Below are 18,620 nucleotides of genomic sequence, written 5' to 3'. Positions count from 1 at the left end.
AGAGGAGGAGGTGGAAGAGGAGGAGGAGGAAGAGGAGGAACAAAACTTCAACTTTAAGCCGGGCGTGGTGGCACACGCCTATAATCCCAGCACTCGGGAGGCAGAGGCAGGTGGATCGCTGTGAGTTCGAGGCCAGCCTGGTCTACAAAGCAGGTCCAGGACAGTCAGGGCTACACAGAGAAACCCTGTCTAGAAAAACCAAAAAAAAAAAAAAACCTTCAACTTTAGATAAGTTCAATATGAGTCGTTAAGATATTTGAGCAGCCAGTTGGCTTACATCATCCTGGGACTGAGAAAAAGGGCTGGGATGGAGATAAATGTATATGTGTTAACAGTACTTGCTGGTGTTTAAGGCTGCAGGACTGGGTGAGATCATACAATGCAAAGTGTGCGGAGAAAAGAGAAAAGGGCTCCAGAGAGAATGCAAAGTGTCTCTTACATATGGAGGCCGAGATAAGGAGAAAGGCCTGGCTGTGTGTGTTCCATTAGCCCAAGCCTTAGGAGGAAAGAGGACAGCGTTGAGACTGGGTTGGTGCTTTAGCCGTGGTCAAAAAATACTGCGCTAAATCCCCCTGAGAGGTTAAGTGAAGGTCTGGAGAGAACTGGGTTTGGCATTGTAGTTGTTTTATGTGTTGACTGTGAGAACCAACTGTGGGCAACTCAGAAATGATAGGTTGATAGTTTGAGTTCAGCCATGGCAGAGTATTTGCACCATGGACACTGGCAAACACTGCCACAGGGTTTTGGTTGTTTTTGTTTTTTAGTTCGGTTTTAGACTTCTTTATTTTATTTTGTGTATGAATATTTCATTTGCGGTGTGTGTGTGTGTGTGTGTGTGTGTGTGTGTGTGTATGTATGTATGTATGTATGTATGTACCACATGGGTGCCTGATACCTGAGGAAGTCAGAAAAGGGCTCAGATCCCCTGGAGCTGGAGTTAGGGCAGTTGTGAGCCACTGTGCAGGAGCTGGGAACAGAACCCGGGTCCTCTGCAAGAGCAGCTGATGCTCTCTGAGCCATCCACCAGCCCCTCTTTCTCTAATAGCAGTTTGTTAACTGTTTACCAACATGCCACATGCAACACAGCACTGTTTGTGATGAGGAGCGGGACGTGCCTCCTTTGCTCTACTGGGTTCCAGCAGAAAGTTTCAATAGATTTTTCATGGGTATGAGTTCTCTTCAAAGGGGCCAGCTGGGTGTCTAAAGTTCCTTTGAAGTGGGTTCTTACCTTTGCCACAGAATTCTTTAAAGTCTTAGCCCATTAGTAACCAACCTTCACAAATCTGATGCAGACCAACAGGGGAAAAAAAACCGACTCAGTGTGGTCACACGAAGAATGTCTCCCAACCCTGAGATGCTATAATTCTGCAAAGGCTGCAGAAATTCCAGGAAGCATAAGCAATAAACCACATTTCATTTACTCCTGGGCTTGTTTACATGGTAAAAGAAATAATCATTAGAAAATTCCAGAACTCGGAAAGTAAGAGATTTTCCTCAGCTTTTTTTTTTCTTTAAAAAAAAAAATTGCTGTTCTATGAAGATTAGCTGGAAGGTAAAAAGTTTAGTATTTTCTATACCATAATGACTGAATTAGTAAGTTAATTAGATAAGCATATAAAGACAAAATTATTTAAAGGATTATTGCTGTTTTTTCTTCTCAGTGCTGGGGATGGAATCCAGGGCCTCCCACACCATGACAAGCACTCTACCACTGAGCTATACGTCCAGGCCAAGAACTATTATTCTTGACTACACAGTAAGCATGTGCTTATTAAAGACTTGTTTATTTATGAAATAATATTCTAACTTCTGCTGCTGCCCAAAGGGGAGCTAAGGATAGAAGCGAAGGCATCCCCCCTCGCAGGCTCTTCCATCTGCTAAGTGGGTCTGCACACAGACTGAGTCTGGGCAGCCCTGGAAGTTTGCTCTTAGACACATCTTCCCTCCAAGCATGCAGCAATGATGAAGTTTATCAAGATTAAGAATTAAATAAACACATCTATAGTTCAAAACTGGAACAGAAGTACAAAGCTGTGAGCTGAGCGGAAGCCACAGGCTTATGGGATTTGGGGCCTGGAACCAGGCAATAGTAGCTAGAGTTTGGCTCTTCCCGAGTAAATGAAAAAATCAAAGAGCTCCTTGCCCAGATGGGAGACTGAAGCCAAACTCACTGCTTGAAGCCACAGGAAAGGCAAGCTTCTCCTGCTCATGAAAGGAGGGCTGAAAGACAGCTATTACTGCCTGAGGCTGCAGTACTAGCCAGCTATGGCCTTAATGGACAGGGTGGACACAGCTATAACCTGTGACCAGCAGGAAAGGTAGCTGGCCCATCTGTGCTGTCTTCAGTGTCACTGGGGGTGGGGCCTTGGAAGCACTATCAGAAGGCTGGACTCTGAACGGGACACTTCCTACAGCCAAGTGTGGAAGGCAAGCCCCCATCCGCTGCACATGGAGGGGAAAGCATGAGGGTTTTGGAAGGAGGGAGGGAGGAAGGGAAGGAAGGAAGGAGAGAGGGAGGGAGAGAATATGCAAGCCTAGTTTCCAAGTGAGCTTCTCAATCATATTCAAAGCTAAGAAAGCCAACAACAACAAAAACATAAGAATGCGCATTTACTCCTCGTCCTAGTCACACTGTTCTATTGCTGTAAAGAGACACCATGACCAAGGCAAATAAAAGAAGCATTTAACCGGGGCATGCTTACAGCTTCAGAGGGTGACCTCATTGTCATGGACGAGGGGACTGAGTGCTGAGCTATGTCCTGATCCACAGGCAGAGAGAGAGAGAGAGAGGGAGGGAGGGAGGGAGGGAGGGAGAGAGACAGAGAGACAGAGAGACAGAGAGACAGAGAGACAGAGACAGAGACAGAGACAGAGACAAAGAGACAGAGAGACAGAGAGACACAGAGACACAGAGAGACACAGAGAGAGATCAACAAGGCCATACCCACTCCAAAAGGCCACAACCTCATAATCCTTTTAATCCTTTCAAACAGTTTCACTCTCTGGTGCCTAAGCATCCAAATTTATGAGTCTATGGGGGCCATTCTCATTCAAACCATTACACTCCTGTTGTAATGGATTCTTTTGGAATAATCTGAGAAAAGGTTTAAATAAAAGGAAATGTGCATAAAACACACAAAGGAGCTTCAGGGATTTCTGCCTATAATCCATAATCTTGGTATGCAAGAAGAGGGGAAAGAGAGTCACAAGTTCAAGGCCAGCCTGGTCTGCTCTAAACAGTGAGTTTCAGGCCAGACAGATCTGTATTTCTGTATTATAGCAAGGCCTTCTCTCTCTCTCTCTCTCTCTCTCTCTCTCTCTCTCTCTCTCTCTCACCCACACCCACACACACACACACACAAGAGCTCATGTAGAACTCCAAGAAGTACAAATATTATAAGTCTGTACATCTCAGTAAAATTACACAACATTAAAGGTAAAGAGAAAACAGAACAGCCATTAAAGGGACAAGAAATGAGAATTTGAGTGATTGATGACATCCTTTTGGCAAAATCTGATGCCAGAAGACAATGAAATAGTCTTTACAGTGCCAAGAGAAAATAACCAATAACCTGAAATTACATCCTTTAAAGATAATTATTCGATTGTATGAGCCATGTATAGGCATGTTCAAAAATAGGTCAGAAAAATGAATAAAATAAAACAGTGACTGCTAAGAAGGGAACATTTAAAGGCTTAGACTAATACACTTCTTGAAAACATACAATACTCCAGACTTGCAAAGAAAATATAGTTCTTTGTTTTCAAGTACATATAGAACTTTCATAGTAGAAATTTTCATATGTAAGCTCCTCTCAGCAATTTTTAAAAATTTGGTATCAAGACTATAATCTTGGGGGCTGGAGAGATGGCTCAGAGGTTAAGAGCACTGACTGCTCTTTCAGAGGTCCTGAGTTCAAGTCCCAGCAACCACATGGTGGCTCACAACCATCTATAATGTGATCTGATGCCCTCTTCTGGCCTGCAGGTATACATGCAGACAGAACACTGTATTCATAATAATAAATAAATCTTTAAAAACTAAAAATGAAAAAAAAGACTGTAACCTGACTATAATTCAATTGAATTAAAAATCAATACTAAGAATATAATTTAAATTGTCACCACTTTGAATCTAAAAAATTTTACCCAGGTATTCAAGATTAAAAAAGAAATTGTGGGGTCAGTGTAAGGTGCCTCTGCCTAGTGCTCATGTGAGGCTTTGTACTGAGTACAAAAAGAAATCCCCAAGAAAAACCAAATAGTTAAAAAAGAAGTTGCATATGGTGGCATATACCCACAATCCCAGCACCCAGGAGCTGAGGAAGAAATCCCAATAATAATTACTGAACATTTATAAGTAAAAATATTTAGAAAGGAGAGATAGGCGCTGGCAAGATGACTCAAAAAGTAAAGGGGCTTTGTCATACAAACCTGGAGACCTAGGTTCAAGACCCAGAATCCGCATAAAGACAAGAGAACCATCACCACAGAGTTGTCCTCTGACATCCACACCTACAAGGTGGCACATGCCACTACTGCCCAGCTCATCATGTGTAATTGGCCTCTCACGGCTCTGGTCCTCCACGGCCACAGGAAACACTTGGCTTGTAGCTCCATCGCTCAGCCTGCCGCTGCCATCTCCCCACGCATCCTCATGCCCTCATTCTTGTGTTTTCTCCTCTTCCTCCTCCCGTTCTTCTTTCTTCTTCTGTGCTTGCATGGACCTCACCTGGAACACGCTGGTAAATGCTCTACCGCTGTTTTTTAAAATATTTTGTTACGTTTGTTTATATATGATGCACGAGTACATGCTTGCTCACATGTGTGACAGAACGTGCTGTGGAGGTCAGAGGACAACTTCGGGAGCCAGTTCTCACCGGTCATGCGGATCTCAGGGATGGACTCAAGTTGTCCATGCTGGTAGCGAGCAGCTTCCCTGGGAGCCATCTGGCAAGCCCCCGCCTTCTCTCAGGAGTACACTAAACATGTTAGATGAGGGGCCCACCATATTCCAATTTGACAGCATCCTGATTTAATCACTTCTATCTGAGAAAGGGAAAAAATATATGACACGAACACAGAATTTTCCACAAACTGGTGGAAAACAAAGCAAACAGATTCATATAGACATCAGGAATTCCGAAGGGGGTCAATGTGCCTACAGCCAGGAGTCGCTGTTCCGTGAAAGGGATGCTAGGAACACCGTATTTGTAGCGTCTCAACCAATAAGAAAAACTAGAAAACATGAGTGATTTTCCTTCTTTCTCTCTCCCTCTTTTTTTTTTCTTTTTGAGATAGGGTCTCATGTAGTGCAGGCTGGTCTTGAACTAGTTGTGTAGCCAACAGCAGTCTTGAACTCCTGATCCTTCTGTCTTCACTCCACATCCTGCACCCTCAGATTATAGGCATGTACCGCCATTCCCAGATTAACAAACGCTTCTCTTTAAAATATGAGTTGACAGTCTTGCCCAACACACGAGGCTTCTTTTCTTGTTGTTTTGACTTGGTTGAGGGCTGGGGATCAGCGCTGGAATGTTATGCATGCTTGGCGAGTTCTCTGACACCGAGGTACACCCCTAGCCAGTAGCATCTAGTCAGAATCAATTGAAGCAGAAATACCACAGAGAAGAATCAACATCTCAGGCCTGGGGGTGGAGCACAGTGGCCGAGTTCCTGACTGGCACCCACAAAGCCTGGCTTCCATCTCTAGTCCCACCAGAAAACAAAACTCGTAGCTGGCTAGATGTCCACTTCTATCTGCTGGTCCGTGGGTTGTAGGGAAAAAAAAAAAAAAAGCAGAAGGGAGCTTGCAATTGAGTCAGGGATTTTTGTCAAACAAAATTTCATCTTGCTCCCTTGAGTATAGTGCCGAACGATTACCGGTTTCGTGTCCTGAGGGCAGTCACCTGTACTGATGGTTCACCTCGAGAAGCTGCACGGTTGAATCAAGGGTCATGCACAAATATGGATGTGGACTCAGCATACAATACACACTCGTCTTTAAGGCAACTTGTGTTCTTCTTGGGGGCGATAGCATGTCAGGGTATTTTAAAGCTCCTGGATGGTAAATGATGCCTCATATCTCTGTTTAAAACAGCAGTGTCTCTTCCGTAGGCCTTACAATGGATCTCATTTTCAACATTCAGAAGATAAGGTTACTGGAAAAGGATATATATACACATATCTCCTAGGAAGTCTTAATTCTAATCACTGAGTAAATACTTGGTTATTTTTGGTCACACCAAACACATATTTGCACTTACATGAACTTTTCAGTGTGATTATAAAATGCTTATAGAAGAAATAATAGTGTAGCTACTGACAGATCTTCGGTACAGTGACAAATTGCACATATTTCTTCTTACGTATAATTTATATCCAATAAGAGGTAGAGAAGTGCAAGCCCGCTGAGCTGGTATTTCACTTATGGGCTGTTTTCTGTCTGCTTCTTAGCAAGGGACGGCGCGTTCCACATCTGATCCGCACCGTATTCCCACCTCTGTGGTTCCGGCTTTGTTCTTTCCGTGTCCCTTAACCGTTTAGTGGTCTGCGCCTTCGTGCTTCCTCACCTTCAGATTCTGACTGGCTTCCCTGCCTCCTCAGAAACGTCCCACAGCTTTCTTGACTGTTTTCTAGAAGTGTTCTCCTGCTCATATTTTCCACAAATGGCAGCCTGCTCCGAGAGAGAGAGAGAGAGAGAGAGAGAGAGAGAGAGAGAGAGAGAGGAATTAGTGATGTCGTCCTTCATGCCTACCTAAAAATCACATTCAAACGAAGCTACAATGGCTCTTTCTGGTTTCTGCTGTGTATTCTAGTTTTATTTCTGTGGTAAAAATACTCCAACAAAAAGCACCCTGGGGGGAGGGGGAGGGGGAGGGGGAGGGGTTTATTTCAGCTTACAGTTCCAAGTCTGTCATGGAGGGCAAGTCAAGCAAAAAACAAAAGCAAAAGTGAAAGCAGCTGGTCACGCCTAGTCCACAGTCAAACAGAGACTGCATCCGTGCCGTCTGCGTGCCAACTGTCTGCTGAGCTAGCCTGTTCTACTGTTACTTAGTCCAATACCTCAACCCTGAGATAGTGCTGTCCAGAATGGGCGAGGTCCTCCCATGTTAATCAACAATCAAATCACCCTCCCACCGACATACCAACATGCCAACTTGATCTAGATAGTTCCTTATCAGAGACGTTGTCTCTGGGTAATTCTGAATCATGGCAAATAGACATTTAAAACTATCACAGTGCACTTCTCATGGTTGACCTTAGCTATCAAGGCATTGGCAAAATCTTACTTTCAGTTTCCCCACCCCCCAAGGGTGACTTCGTTTTGTTTGTACTTTTTTTTTTTCTGAGACAGGGTTTCTCTGTGTAGCCTTGGCTGTCCTGGACTCCCTTTGTAGACCAGGCTGGCCTCGAACTCACAGCCATCTGCCTGCTTCTGCCTCCCAAGTGCTGGGATTACAGGCGTGTGCCACCATGCCCAGCTCTTTTTTTTTTTTTTTTTTTTTTGCTTGTCCTAGAGTTACTATTATGCCCTGGTATGAATCATAAGAGCTGTGCCATGGCTGGGCTCCAAGCTTATGCGCTGTTCCGTTTCCCGAATGCACTCATCACCGTGCCTTTGCTTTTAACAGCCTCTCTGAATATTTATTGCTCCTGTAGCTCCTCTTACCAACTGAAAAGCTGAGGAACAGGAACCAAGACCACTCACTGAGGACATAATTGAATTAGAAGTGACCTCCGGACTGCTGGCATTTCACCACCACAGCCCAGTTATCTTTTTCGAGGGTCAGCTTTAAAAATGCTGGGTATAGCCCTGTAATCCCAGCACTCAGGAACTCAGAGGCAGGAGGATGTCTGTGAGTTCGAGGCCAGCCTGTTCTACAAAGTCGGTCCAGGACAGCCAAGGCTACACTGAGAAACCCTGTCTCAAAAAAACCCAAAAATAAATAAATAATAAAAAAGCCCACCTAAGAGCTATTCTTGGAACTTTCTAGTAACCCGTCCCTTCTTTGACCTCTTGCATGTTTAACCCTCTTTTGGAGGTTATCAGTCTTCAGTTTGCACTGTGGTCATTTGTGAAAGGCACTGACTGTGTCCCCCAGAGACCTGCGTGTTAAAGGTTCAGTTCTGGAATGGTGCTTTTTTGCGGGGAGGGCGTGGAGCCGTTTAGAGGAGGCCCTGCTGCCAAGAGGATTGTGGGACACAAGTCCTGTTTTCTCTTTCTCTTTGTTCCCTGGCTCACTCTGTGGTTTGCTTCTGCTGTGCCACACACCCAAGCCACCGGGTGCTGCTTTAGTATTGACCCAGAAAGCCATGGGGCCAATCAGTGACGGGCAGACACCTCCCACGCTGTAAGCCCAAATCCACCTGTTCTCTTTATAAGCCGGTTCTCTGAGGTACCTGTGTTAGGAATGGAAAGATGATTAGCACACGTCCTGTTTGCCTTCTTGTTATTGGGCTTTTCGAGGCTGGAACTTGTTTTACTCAGGCTTGTGCCCCTCTCACTACCTAACCTTGTGTTAGTGGAGGCTCACTGTACACTCACTCACTTAGTGGGATGCCTTGTGGATTCTGGATAGCGTGTGGCCACAGAAAGCATACAAACCCACCCACAGCAGCATGGCAGTTAGCTTAGGGGAATCCTTCCAAACTCTGCCTTCATGGCTCTGCCTTCACACTTCTGTGGCTCTGGACTTTGCGTGACAATGGAAATGTTAATATATCTGTGTAACCCAGCATGTTACAGCAGCCACAGGTGACTATTACATGAGACTGAAGAATTGAAATCTTAATACTGTGCAATTTAAATGCATTTATATCGAAAAAAAAAAGTCACCTATGTGGCCACCACACTGGATAGCATATTTTAGACTATCTTGACACTTTTCTGTTGACTTGTCTTGTCCCTTTGAATTTACTTGAAAAAATTCTAGCTTGCTAGCTTGGTAAGACATGGCTTCATTGTCTCCCTCCTCCCTTTCCCCCTCCCCTCCATCCCCTGGGCGCCATCCGTAGCTTCTTGACTGGCTCCCCTTCCAGCCTCCCCTGCCCCCTGCCCTGGGGTTTGGTTTGTGACGTGTCGCCATGGTGGTGTTAGGTGGTAATATTGTCATTTACAGTGCTGGTTTTAGAGCTTTGAGCCCACGTCTTGTGCATGCCCTGCTCCTGCCTGCCCACTGAACTGCACCCCCAAACATTTGCTGTTGTTTTGAATCTCAAACATTTAAAAAGGGGGTATTATTTATTTATTCAGTTGGTCATTTGTGTGTATGTGTTTTTGTGTGAGAGCCTATGTTTGCACAGCACGTGTGTGTAGGGCAGAGCACAGCGTTAGATGGTAGCCCTTACCTTCCAGGTTGCTTTTGTGGCTGTTTCTTTTATTGGTTGCTGCTACGTTACATACTACAGGCTTGCTGGAGCTTTAGCGTCTTGGGCCTCTCATGACTCTGCCTATCACCTGGTGGGATGGGTAGGCAGATCAGAAGGTCAAAGGCACCCTGAGTTATGCAGACAGTTTGAGGCCAGCCTGGCATAAAAAAGACTCGGTTTCTATATATATATATATATATATATATATATATATAAAGAGGATGGGGGAGGGGGAGCTCTTCTCTCAAAAGAGCTCTAACTTTTTTCTTTCCTGTTAATATTTAAAGTTAGTGTACACAGTTACAGTTCTCACTGTGGAATTTTCCGACATATGTTATTACCCTTTTTTCTTATTATGGGTCAAGTCTGTGAGTCTCAATGCTGAGATTTTGCTGGAACATTGAGGGATTATGAGGTGCCCAAACAAAACATTTGGCAGAAATAAGGTATGAATTTGTCTGTATATTTATTTAAATCTCTCCTCTCTCTCTCTGCCTCTCTCTGCCCCCTGTCTCTCTCTGCGATAGGGTCTCACTAGATAGGACTGGCTGTCCTAGAACTCTCTATGTAGACTAGGCTGGCCTCGAACTCACAGAGATCTACCTGCCTCTCCCTCCCAAGTGCTAAGATTAAAGCTTGTGCCACCATGCCTGGCTTAAAACTTTCTCTTTAAGGAAAGTTTTCTTTTTCCTTTTTTTCATTTAAGAGATGGGGTGTCACTATGTTGCCCAAGTTGACCACAACTCCCAGGCACAAGTGGTCCTCCTGCCTCAGGCTCCTGAGTGCTGGGACTACAGGCATATCCTGACACCTAATTAAAGCTTTGAATGCCATCTTTTTTGTGCATGAGATAATCAAAGTGAAGAAATCAGAGTTTTGCCTGAATCTATGAAAGCATTTTGTTTTCTCTTTCTCCTAAACCCACTTTAGCAAGATTGTGCTCCTCAAGGACAAAGTCCCTTGCTGACCGCACCCTGTGTGAGCAGTCTTTGAGACCCAAGCAGGTCCACACAGGGCTGGAGAGACGGCTCAGTGGCTGAGAGCACTGGCTGTTCTTCCAGAGGGCCTGGGTTAATTCCCAGCGCCCACATGGTAGCTCACAACTGTCTGTCACACCAGGGTCCAACACCCTCACACAGAAATACATGCAGGCAGAACACAATGCACACAAAATAAACATATATACATTAATAATAATAATAATAAAAAGAGCTTCGAAGTTAGAGGAAATGCCCTTTCTGAGGAACTGTTCTGTGGCCTGCACTCTGAACACTAGCTCACGATGTCTGAAATGTGAAAAGCAAAGCAGAGGCCAGAAGGGAGTGTTCTTGTGGGACGAGACTTAGCTGGCAATAGTTAACCGCATTTCCCCAGCTATTTGACATGTGTTATATAAGGGATCCAATTCCAAGACAAAACAAAAAATAAAGTGCTTTGACTATAAAGTGAAAACACAGAATGAATTAGAATTGACTTCCTTTAATTTTTTTTTTTAATGTGGGATGGGCTTGCTTAAGCCTTCTCTTTCTTCCCGACACCACAAAATAAAGCATGTTATTTTCCCTACTATCTATTGTCCTGCCAATTTTCATACATTAAAAAATATGTTTTTGATTTTCTCAAAACACTTATGACTTACATGTGCACATGCATATGGACCATAAATTACTGTTATAGGACTAATTGACTCTGGCACTCCTCTGTAGCTAACTATAGCTCAAAAGTTCAAGGCATTTAGCCCTGATTCAAACCCAGTGCTCACAAAATGGGTGACAGGTAAAAGTAAAGGTTCTGTTTGTAGGCAGTTTGGCTTTGACTAGACGCATGCTAACCCCAAGAAAAGGGGGACAAATGGCCTCTGTCTCAGGCCCGTTTATATCAACACCAATGAAGACAATACACTCTCCAGTCTATACCCACTACCCAGGGCAGAAGTAAGAGGTGACATCACTCTATAAAAATGTTATCAAAATGCTTAGAGTTCCAAAATTATACTTCTGCTTTGGACTTCTCTCCTGAACATATGATTTCCTCTCAGATGTCCTTGATGGTTAGTAATCACTGTCAACTAAGAAGTAGGCTTCTGGGCTTACCTTATAAGGGCTTGTCTGGTTGATGGTCTCCGGGATGCCTGTGAGGGGTTGTCTGGTTGATGGTCTCTGGGATGCCTATGAGGGGTTGTCTGGTTGACGACCTCTGGGATGCCTGTGAGGAATCTAATTGAAGTGGGAAGAGCTGCCCATTGTGGGTAGAATCATCCCCTGAACAGGAGATTCTGGACTGTGTAAATTAGAAAAGGCAAGGGGCGTGCATTAACTCATTGTTTCCTACTCTTGACTGTGGCTGTCGTGTGACCGGCTCTCTATGGCTTTTACCACAATGACTCCCCTGCTGTGATGGACTGGAGCCCAGCACTGTGAGCATAAACAAACCCTTTCTCCCTTAAGCTGCTTTTGTCCTGGTATTTTGTCACAGCAACAGAAAAGAAAGTAAGACAGTAATTGGCTTCTAAACTCAACAGTCTGAAAAAGGGACCATCAGGTTTACACCTCTGAGACACACTCTTAGTGACTGCTATGTCAGGGACCGGCTTTGTCATTCACCTGGCTGGTGATCCTGATGTTTGGCAAATCTGTATGTTCTATAACCACTACAAGAAGAAAGATACGGAAGAGCCCCATCGCCCTAAAACATTCTCCTGTATCCTTTACAGTCACTCCTTTCTTGACCTCCAGGCTTAGTCAAACACTATTCTATTCTAATCTATTTATTTATTTATTTACTTATTTATTTATTATACAGTGCTCTGCCTGCAGGCAGGCCAGAAGAGAGCATTAGATTGCATTATAGATGGTTGTGAACCATCATGTGGTTGCTGGGAATTGAACTCTGGACCTCTGGAAGAGCAGTCAGTGCTCCTAACCGCTGAGCCATCTCTCCAGCCCAGGCAAACATTATTCTACCTTCCATCCCCAAAGTAGTGTTTTGTCTGGAATGTTATATGAGCAGAGTAACACAGCACGTGTCATTCTTTCTTGTCCTTTATTTACGGGGCTTTTGAGATTCATTTCCTGGGAGCATGTCCACAGTGCGTGACTCCTCGTCACTGAGCAGTAGTCCATGGTGTAGACATACCACAGTTCATATAACTATTTGCCCACAGAAGGACATTTTGGGTTGTTTCCAGGTTCTTGTCAAGGCAACTGCAAGAAAATGGCCCCACATTTTTATTTACTTCTTTTTCAGTTCTTGCAATGCTGGAAATGGAACCTCGGACTTCTATGCGTGCTAGGTACCACTGGCTCCAGTCCCAGCCAGACCCTTTGGTGGTTCTTGACAGAGATAACATATACACTCAAAGAAATGTCCATTTTCATTTCCCTTCAGGTACAGGTCAGGCAGGACTGCCACCAGGTTCTATGCCATCGTTACAAGGCATGGCCAGACTGTTTTCCAGGGTGCTTGCCATTTTCCCGTCGCACCAGCAATGTGTGAGAGGACCAGCCTCTCCTCATTCTCCTCCACATTTGTCACTGTTCCACTTGAGCTGGACGTGTGTGGTCTTATTGCGCTGTTAGCTTGTATTTCTCTGATGGCTGGTGAGATCAAATATCGTCTCGTGTGCTTAGGTCGGCCTGAAAGCTTTCTCGAGTAAATGTCTGCATGCTTTTTATTTCCTTCTCTCCTCCTTTCCTTCATTCTAAAATTACATTATTCATTTAGTATCTATTTATCTATCTGTCTGTCTATTTTGTGTGTGTGTGTGTGTGTGTGTGTGTGTGTGTGTGTGTGTGCGCGTGCACACGCATGTGTACAAGTAGGGGCCAGAGATCGATGTTGTGTATTGTCTGCTATTGCTCTCAGCCTTACCTTTTGAGTCAGGGTCTCTCCACAAATCCCAAGCTGATCACTGATTGGCTTGACTCCTTGACCATCAAGCTCTGAGGGTCTGTCAGCATGTGCCATGCCAGCATTAGGGGTCTGTCAGTATCTGCTATGCCAGCATTTGAGGTACAGACACGTAAAGCCAAGCTCAGCTTTTACGTAGGCACCAGGATCTGAACTCGGCTCCCCATGCTTGTGTGACAGGCATGGTTCTGACAGGGCTGTCTCCCCAGCCCCGACCTCATTTGCATCAAGAGCCTGTGACTGACCCATCTCATCTAATTTGTGAAAGTATGTTCCTACAGCAATGGCATATTCTCAGAACATAATCCAATTATTATGCAACGTATGCTTGTATTTCCAAATAGTCCCCTCCCCTGCTCCTGTCAAAAGGATGGGGAAACTCTCATACAGTATTAATGTGAGACACTGGTAAGGCACCGTCCGGTAAAACTCCTCCTCCAGGTACCTTCCACCTCCAGCCCAGCATGGGTCCCCTAGATTTTGTATGTGGAGGGGTAGTGTGTGTGTGTGTGTGTGTGTGTGTGTGTGTGTGTGAGAGAGAGAGAGAGAGAGAGAGAGAGAGAGAGAGAGAGAGAGAGAGAGAGATGTGTGTGTGTGTGTGTGAGAGAGAGAGAGAGAGAGAGAGAAAGAGAGAGAGAGAGAGATGTGTGTGTGTGTGTATGAGAGAGAGAGATGTGTGTGTGTGTGTGTGTGTGTGAGAGAGAGAGAGAGAGAGAGAGAGAGAGAGATGTGTGTGTGTGTGTGTGAGAGAGAGAGAGAGAGAGAGAGAGAGATGTGTGTGTGTGTGTGTGAGAGAGAGAGAGAGAGAGAGAGAAAGAGAGAGAGAGAGAGATGTGTGTGTGTGTGTGTATGAGAGAGAGAGATGTGTGTGTGTGTGTGTGTGTGTGAGAGAGAGAGAGAGAGATGTGTGTGTGTGTGTGTGTGTGTGTGTGAGAGAGAGAGAGAGAGAGAGAGAGAGAGAGAGAGAGAGAGAGAGGGCGGGGGGAGAAAGCCTTGCTATAATACAGATCTGCCTGGCCTGAAACTCACTGTTTAGAGCAGACCAGGCTGGCCTTGAACTTGTGACCTTCTTTCCTCTGCTTCCTTCATGCTGAGATGACAAATTACAGGCAGAAGCCACCACTCCTGGCAGCTCCTTCATGTATGTGTCTTATACACATTTCCTCGTATTTTAACCTTTTCTCAGATTATTTCATAAAATTAATTCCAACAGTAGTATGGGGGTCAATGACAATGACCCCCATAAACTCATAAATTTGAACGCTTAGTCACGGTGTGTGTGTGTGTGTGTGTGTGTGTGTGTGTGTGTGTGTGTGTGTGTGAAACTATCTGAAAGGATTAAAAGGAGTTTGAGGTGGTGACCTTGTTGGAGTGGGTGTGGCCTTGTCAGGGGAAGTGTGTTACTAGGACGTAAGGCGTCATTTCTCAGACACCACTCCCTCCCTCCCTGTCCTCAAAAGGGTCTCTTACTGGCTGGGAAGGATAGTTGGCTAAGCCATGGGGAAACAAGCCCCAGAGATCTACCAGTGTCCCCTGACCCCAGCACTGGGACTACACATGTGAGTCAACCCCCCTAGTTTATTTTATTTTGTTTCGTTTTGTTTTGCTAACATGGGTTCTGGGAATGGAACTCTAGACCTTCCGTTTGTACTACGAACGCTTTCCCTGACCGAGCTACCCTCCTAACGCTTTCCCTGACTGAGCTACCCTCCTAAACCCCGGAGGTTTTGACTTAGACCCATCTGTACTGTCAGATGTGGCTCAAGTTTTCCCACCCTGCCCTGCTGCGATGGTGATTTTGGCTTTCCTACGCCTACACCCTGCTTCTCTGAGTCTTCTTCTTGCCTGTCTCTCTAGCCTGGAAGATGGTGGCTTGCTTCAGGGCATCGCTTACTTCTTTTTCTCAATTTGCTCAGCCTTTTACTTGCAGTTAAAATGCAGCAGCTCCCGATATGCCAGGCTGTGGCTTGGCGTTTAATCTTCGATAGTGCTTCTCTGAAAACAAAACCATCCTAATTAATATAAAATCCAGTTTCCAATCTCTTTTTCTCGTACAGACCAAGCTTTTCTGCTGTACCTAAGCAATGTCTGCCTAACTCAAGGTCGCAGGTTTTCATCCCTCAGAATTGTGCTTTATAGTACAAATCAGATAGCATCTCCAAGGGTTTTTCTTTGCCTTAGAATAAAACTGGGACTCTTGCTTCTAGGCTACAAAGTGTTGCCTGATCTTGCTTTCTGCTTTTCTCCTTGTCTCTCCAATTTTCTACCCATCTCCCACTCTTCCAGTCTTCTCCACAGCTTTCCCACCCCACCCCTCCGGAGACAGGATCTTACTATGTAGCCCTGGCTGCCCTGAAACTCACTCTGTAGACTAGACTGGCCCTGAATTCACAGAGACCTGCTTGCCTCTACCTCTTCCAAGGAAATTTCCCACCCCATTCTTGGCCTGTGTTTGTTTTCTTTCTTTCTTTCTTTCTTTCTTTCTTTCTTTCTTTCTTTCTTTCTTTTTAAAGATTTATTTATTTATTATGTATACAGTGCACGTCAGATCACATTGTAGATAGTTGTGAGCCACCATGTGGTTGCTGAGAATTGAACTCGGGTCTTCTGAAAGAGCAGTCGGTGCTCTTAACCGCTGAGCCATCTCTCCAGCCCCCCTGTGTTTGTTTTCTTGCTGTACCACACCCCCTCCTTGGAGTCCTTGCACTTTCTGTTGCCTCTTCTTACATTACTCTTTTTCAGGTCTGACTCATTCCTCAATCCTGAAGACTTGCTCACGTTTTCTTAAAATTTGTTTTGTTTTGTTTTGATGTTTTTATGAACGTTCTGCCTGCTTGTAAGGGCACCATGTGTGTACAGTGCTCATGGAGGCCAGAGGAGAATGCTTGATTCTCTGGAACAGAGGCTGATGTGAATTCTGGGAACCAACTCTGGGTCCTTGGCAAGAGCAACCAGTGCTGTTAACCACTGAGCCATCTTTCCAGGCCAGACTTGGGCTTATTTGACTATCCTCTTGTGGGAATTATCATGAACAATTCTATTCCTTTTCTTTCCTCCTCATCCTCTTCTTCCTCTTCTTTTCCTCTTTTCCCTTTCTCTTCCTCCTCCTCTTTCTTTTCATTGCTGTTGTCATCCATCATTATCATCTTTTTCTTCCTCTTCTGCATTCATACCAAAGCTGTGTTTATTTTTTAAAAACATTTTTATTGATTCTTTGTGCACCCCAGTCCCACTCATCTCCACGTCTCCTCATATCTACCCTTCACCCTTGTGACATCCCCAGAAAAAGAAAATAAACACACACACACACACACACACACACACACACACACAAATGAACAAAACAAAACAAGGCATATTTTGTCATGGGAGCTGTAGTGTGTCACAATGTATCCCACAGTACACCCTTCTGTTCACACATCTTCACTTGCAAATGTTCATTGTTATGAGTCATTGGTCTGGTTCTAGGTCTCTGGCTTCTGTCACACCATCAATATTGGATCCTCACTGGGACTTCTCTCAAGTACTCTGTTGTTGCCTTGTGTCATGGATATGCTGCAGCTTTGGATAAGTGCCTGAGGAGACTCGAAGAGGGCATCAGATCATAATTGTGAGCAACCATGTGGGTCCTGGGATCAAATCCGGGCCTTTGGTAAAACAGCCAGTGCTTCTAACTGCTCAGCCGTCTCACCAATCCTGCAAGGTCTGTACTGAGCAGAAGAATTAAGTGTTTTAGTGGAACTCTCTGGAGAGAGGAAGCCTGTCAGTCCGGAGCCTGCTGAGCAAGACCACAACCTGTTTTAAAGAACAGGTGGCGTATGATCCTTTTATCTAGGGAGGATCCAGAGAGAGCCTTCAACAGCGGAGCCCGTTGTCTGTGTCCTCTGAGCCTGAGGGCCCTGAGCTTACTATAATCCTAAGGGCTCTTTGAGATCCAGTTTTTATTGCGTTCAGTTTTATTTGCAGTACCAAAGATCAACAGGAAAAAACAAAGGCTGAGCCTGCAAGCCTTCATGCTTATGGCCAGTTGACTCTTCAAAGAAGCCAAGCGTGAAAGAAGAGTAGTTTTCATCAGATGGCATGGGAACAGTAGGTGCTTACAGGTGAAGGTCAAGCTGGACCCTGACTTCAAGTCACTCTCTAACACTATCTCAGGAGTCGTTAGAGGTCCAAAGGGAGGAACTACCAGTACCAGCTCCCAACAGAAGAGCCGGCATAGAACTTCTATAACATGTGCTAAGTGAGAGGTTCTTAAGTGGCAACAGGACCCAAACTTCATAAAGACAAAACACACACACAGGAAAAATAGAAAATTAATAAATTAAAAAAGATTAATTTAGAATAACAACTAAATTCCTCATTCTGGGCTACAAAGTGCTGCCTAATTTTGGCTGAATTGGACTTGAAAAGCAAAACAAAACAACTTTTGTGTTTCCAAGGACTACATTAGAGAAGTGAAAAGACATCCCACAGAATTAGAAGCTAAAGTTTGCCAGCCACACATTTGGCAAGAGACTTATATCCGAAACATTAAAAGAATGCTTACAACAATAGAAAGATGAACAACCCACTTTGAAAATGGGCAGATAACTTGAGACATTACCCCTGAGAAAAATGAACAAGTACCCACTAAGAACACAAAAATATGCTTAGAATTATTAGTCACAGAGAGTATCAGAGCAAGTCCACTACCAGGTATTATATCACTGTCAACAGGATGGCTACAGTGACAAAGAGGGACAAAAGCAGGAGTCAGGGACGATGCAGAGAAAGTCAACCCTTCTGCGTCACTAGTGCGAACATAAAATGGCACTCTTGCCTTAGATAATGGCCCAGCAATTCTCCAAAAGTTTGAACATGTAGTTTCTACATTGCCCATCAATTCTGCTCAAATAAACTTATTTACCCCCCAAAATGAACACACACACACACACACACACACACACACACACACACACACACATACACACACACAACTTTAACAGTGTTATATCACATATGAGCTTTGAAGAGTCATGTTAAGTAAAAGAAGCCAATCACAAAAGGTTGTAAATGGTATGATTCCATCCAAATGCAGTGTTCAAATGGGCAATCTCTGAGTATCCCAGACTGTCCTGGAATATGCTCTGTAGGCCAGACTTGTCTTGAATTAAGAGACCACCCCCCCCACCCACTCTTGCTTCTGCCCCCAAGTGCTGGAATTAAAGATGTGAGCCACCATATATGGCCTAATTGTATACTTCAAATGAGTAAATTGTATGGTATTTACATTATTTCTCAATAAAATGTGTTTTTAAGGATTTGTAGCTGATGGCCTTGGCCTTGGGATTGTGTTTCTC

The 18,620-nt window shown here is 44.5% G+C and overlaps 1 long non-coding RNA gene across 2 annotated transcripts in view; it reads left to right on the top strand.

Moving 5' to 3' along the window:
- Window positions 1-18,222, top strand: part of LOC311597570 — a 56,953-nt gene extending 38,731 nt beyond the window's left edge. For both annotated transcript variants that reach the window (XR_014779265.1, XR_014779266.1), the window contains 2 exons: window positions 1,662-1,756; window positions 16,750-18,222. This is a non-coding gene — a long non-coding RNA (uncharacterized lncRNA). The remainder of the gene's footprint in view (window positions 1-1,661; window positions 1,757-16,749) is intronic.
- The last annotated feature ends 398 nt before the right edge of the window (window positions 18,223-18,620 follow it).

Source organism: Acomys minous, assembly GCF_964271855.1.
Source record: "Acomys minous genome assembly, chromosome: 1".
Lineage (NCBI taxonomy): Eukaryota > Metazoa > Chordata > Mammalia > Rodentia > Muridae > Acomys > Acomys minous.
This window is presented reverse-complemented; position numbering and strand designations above follow the sequence as displayed.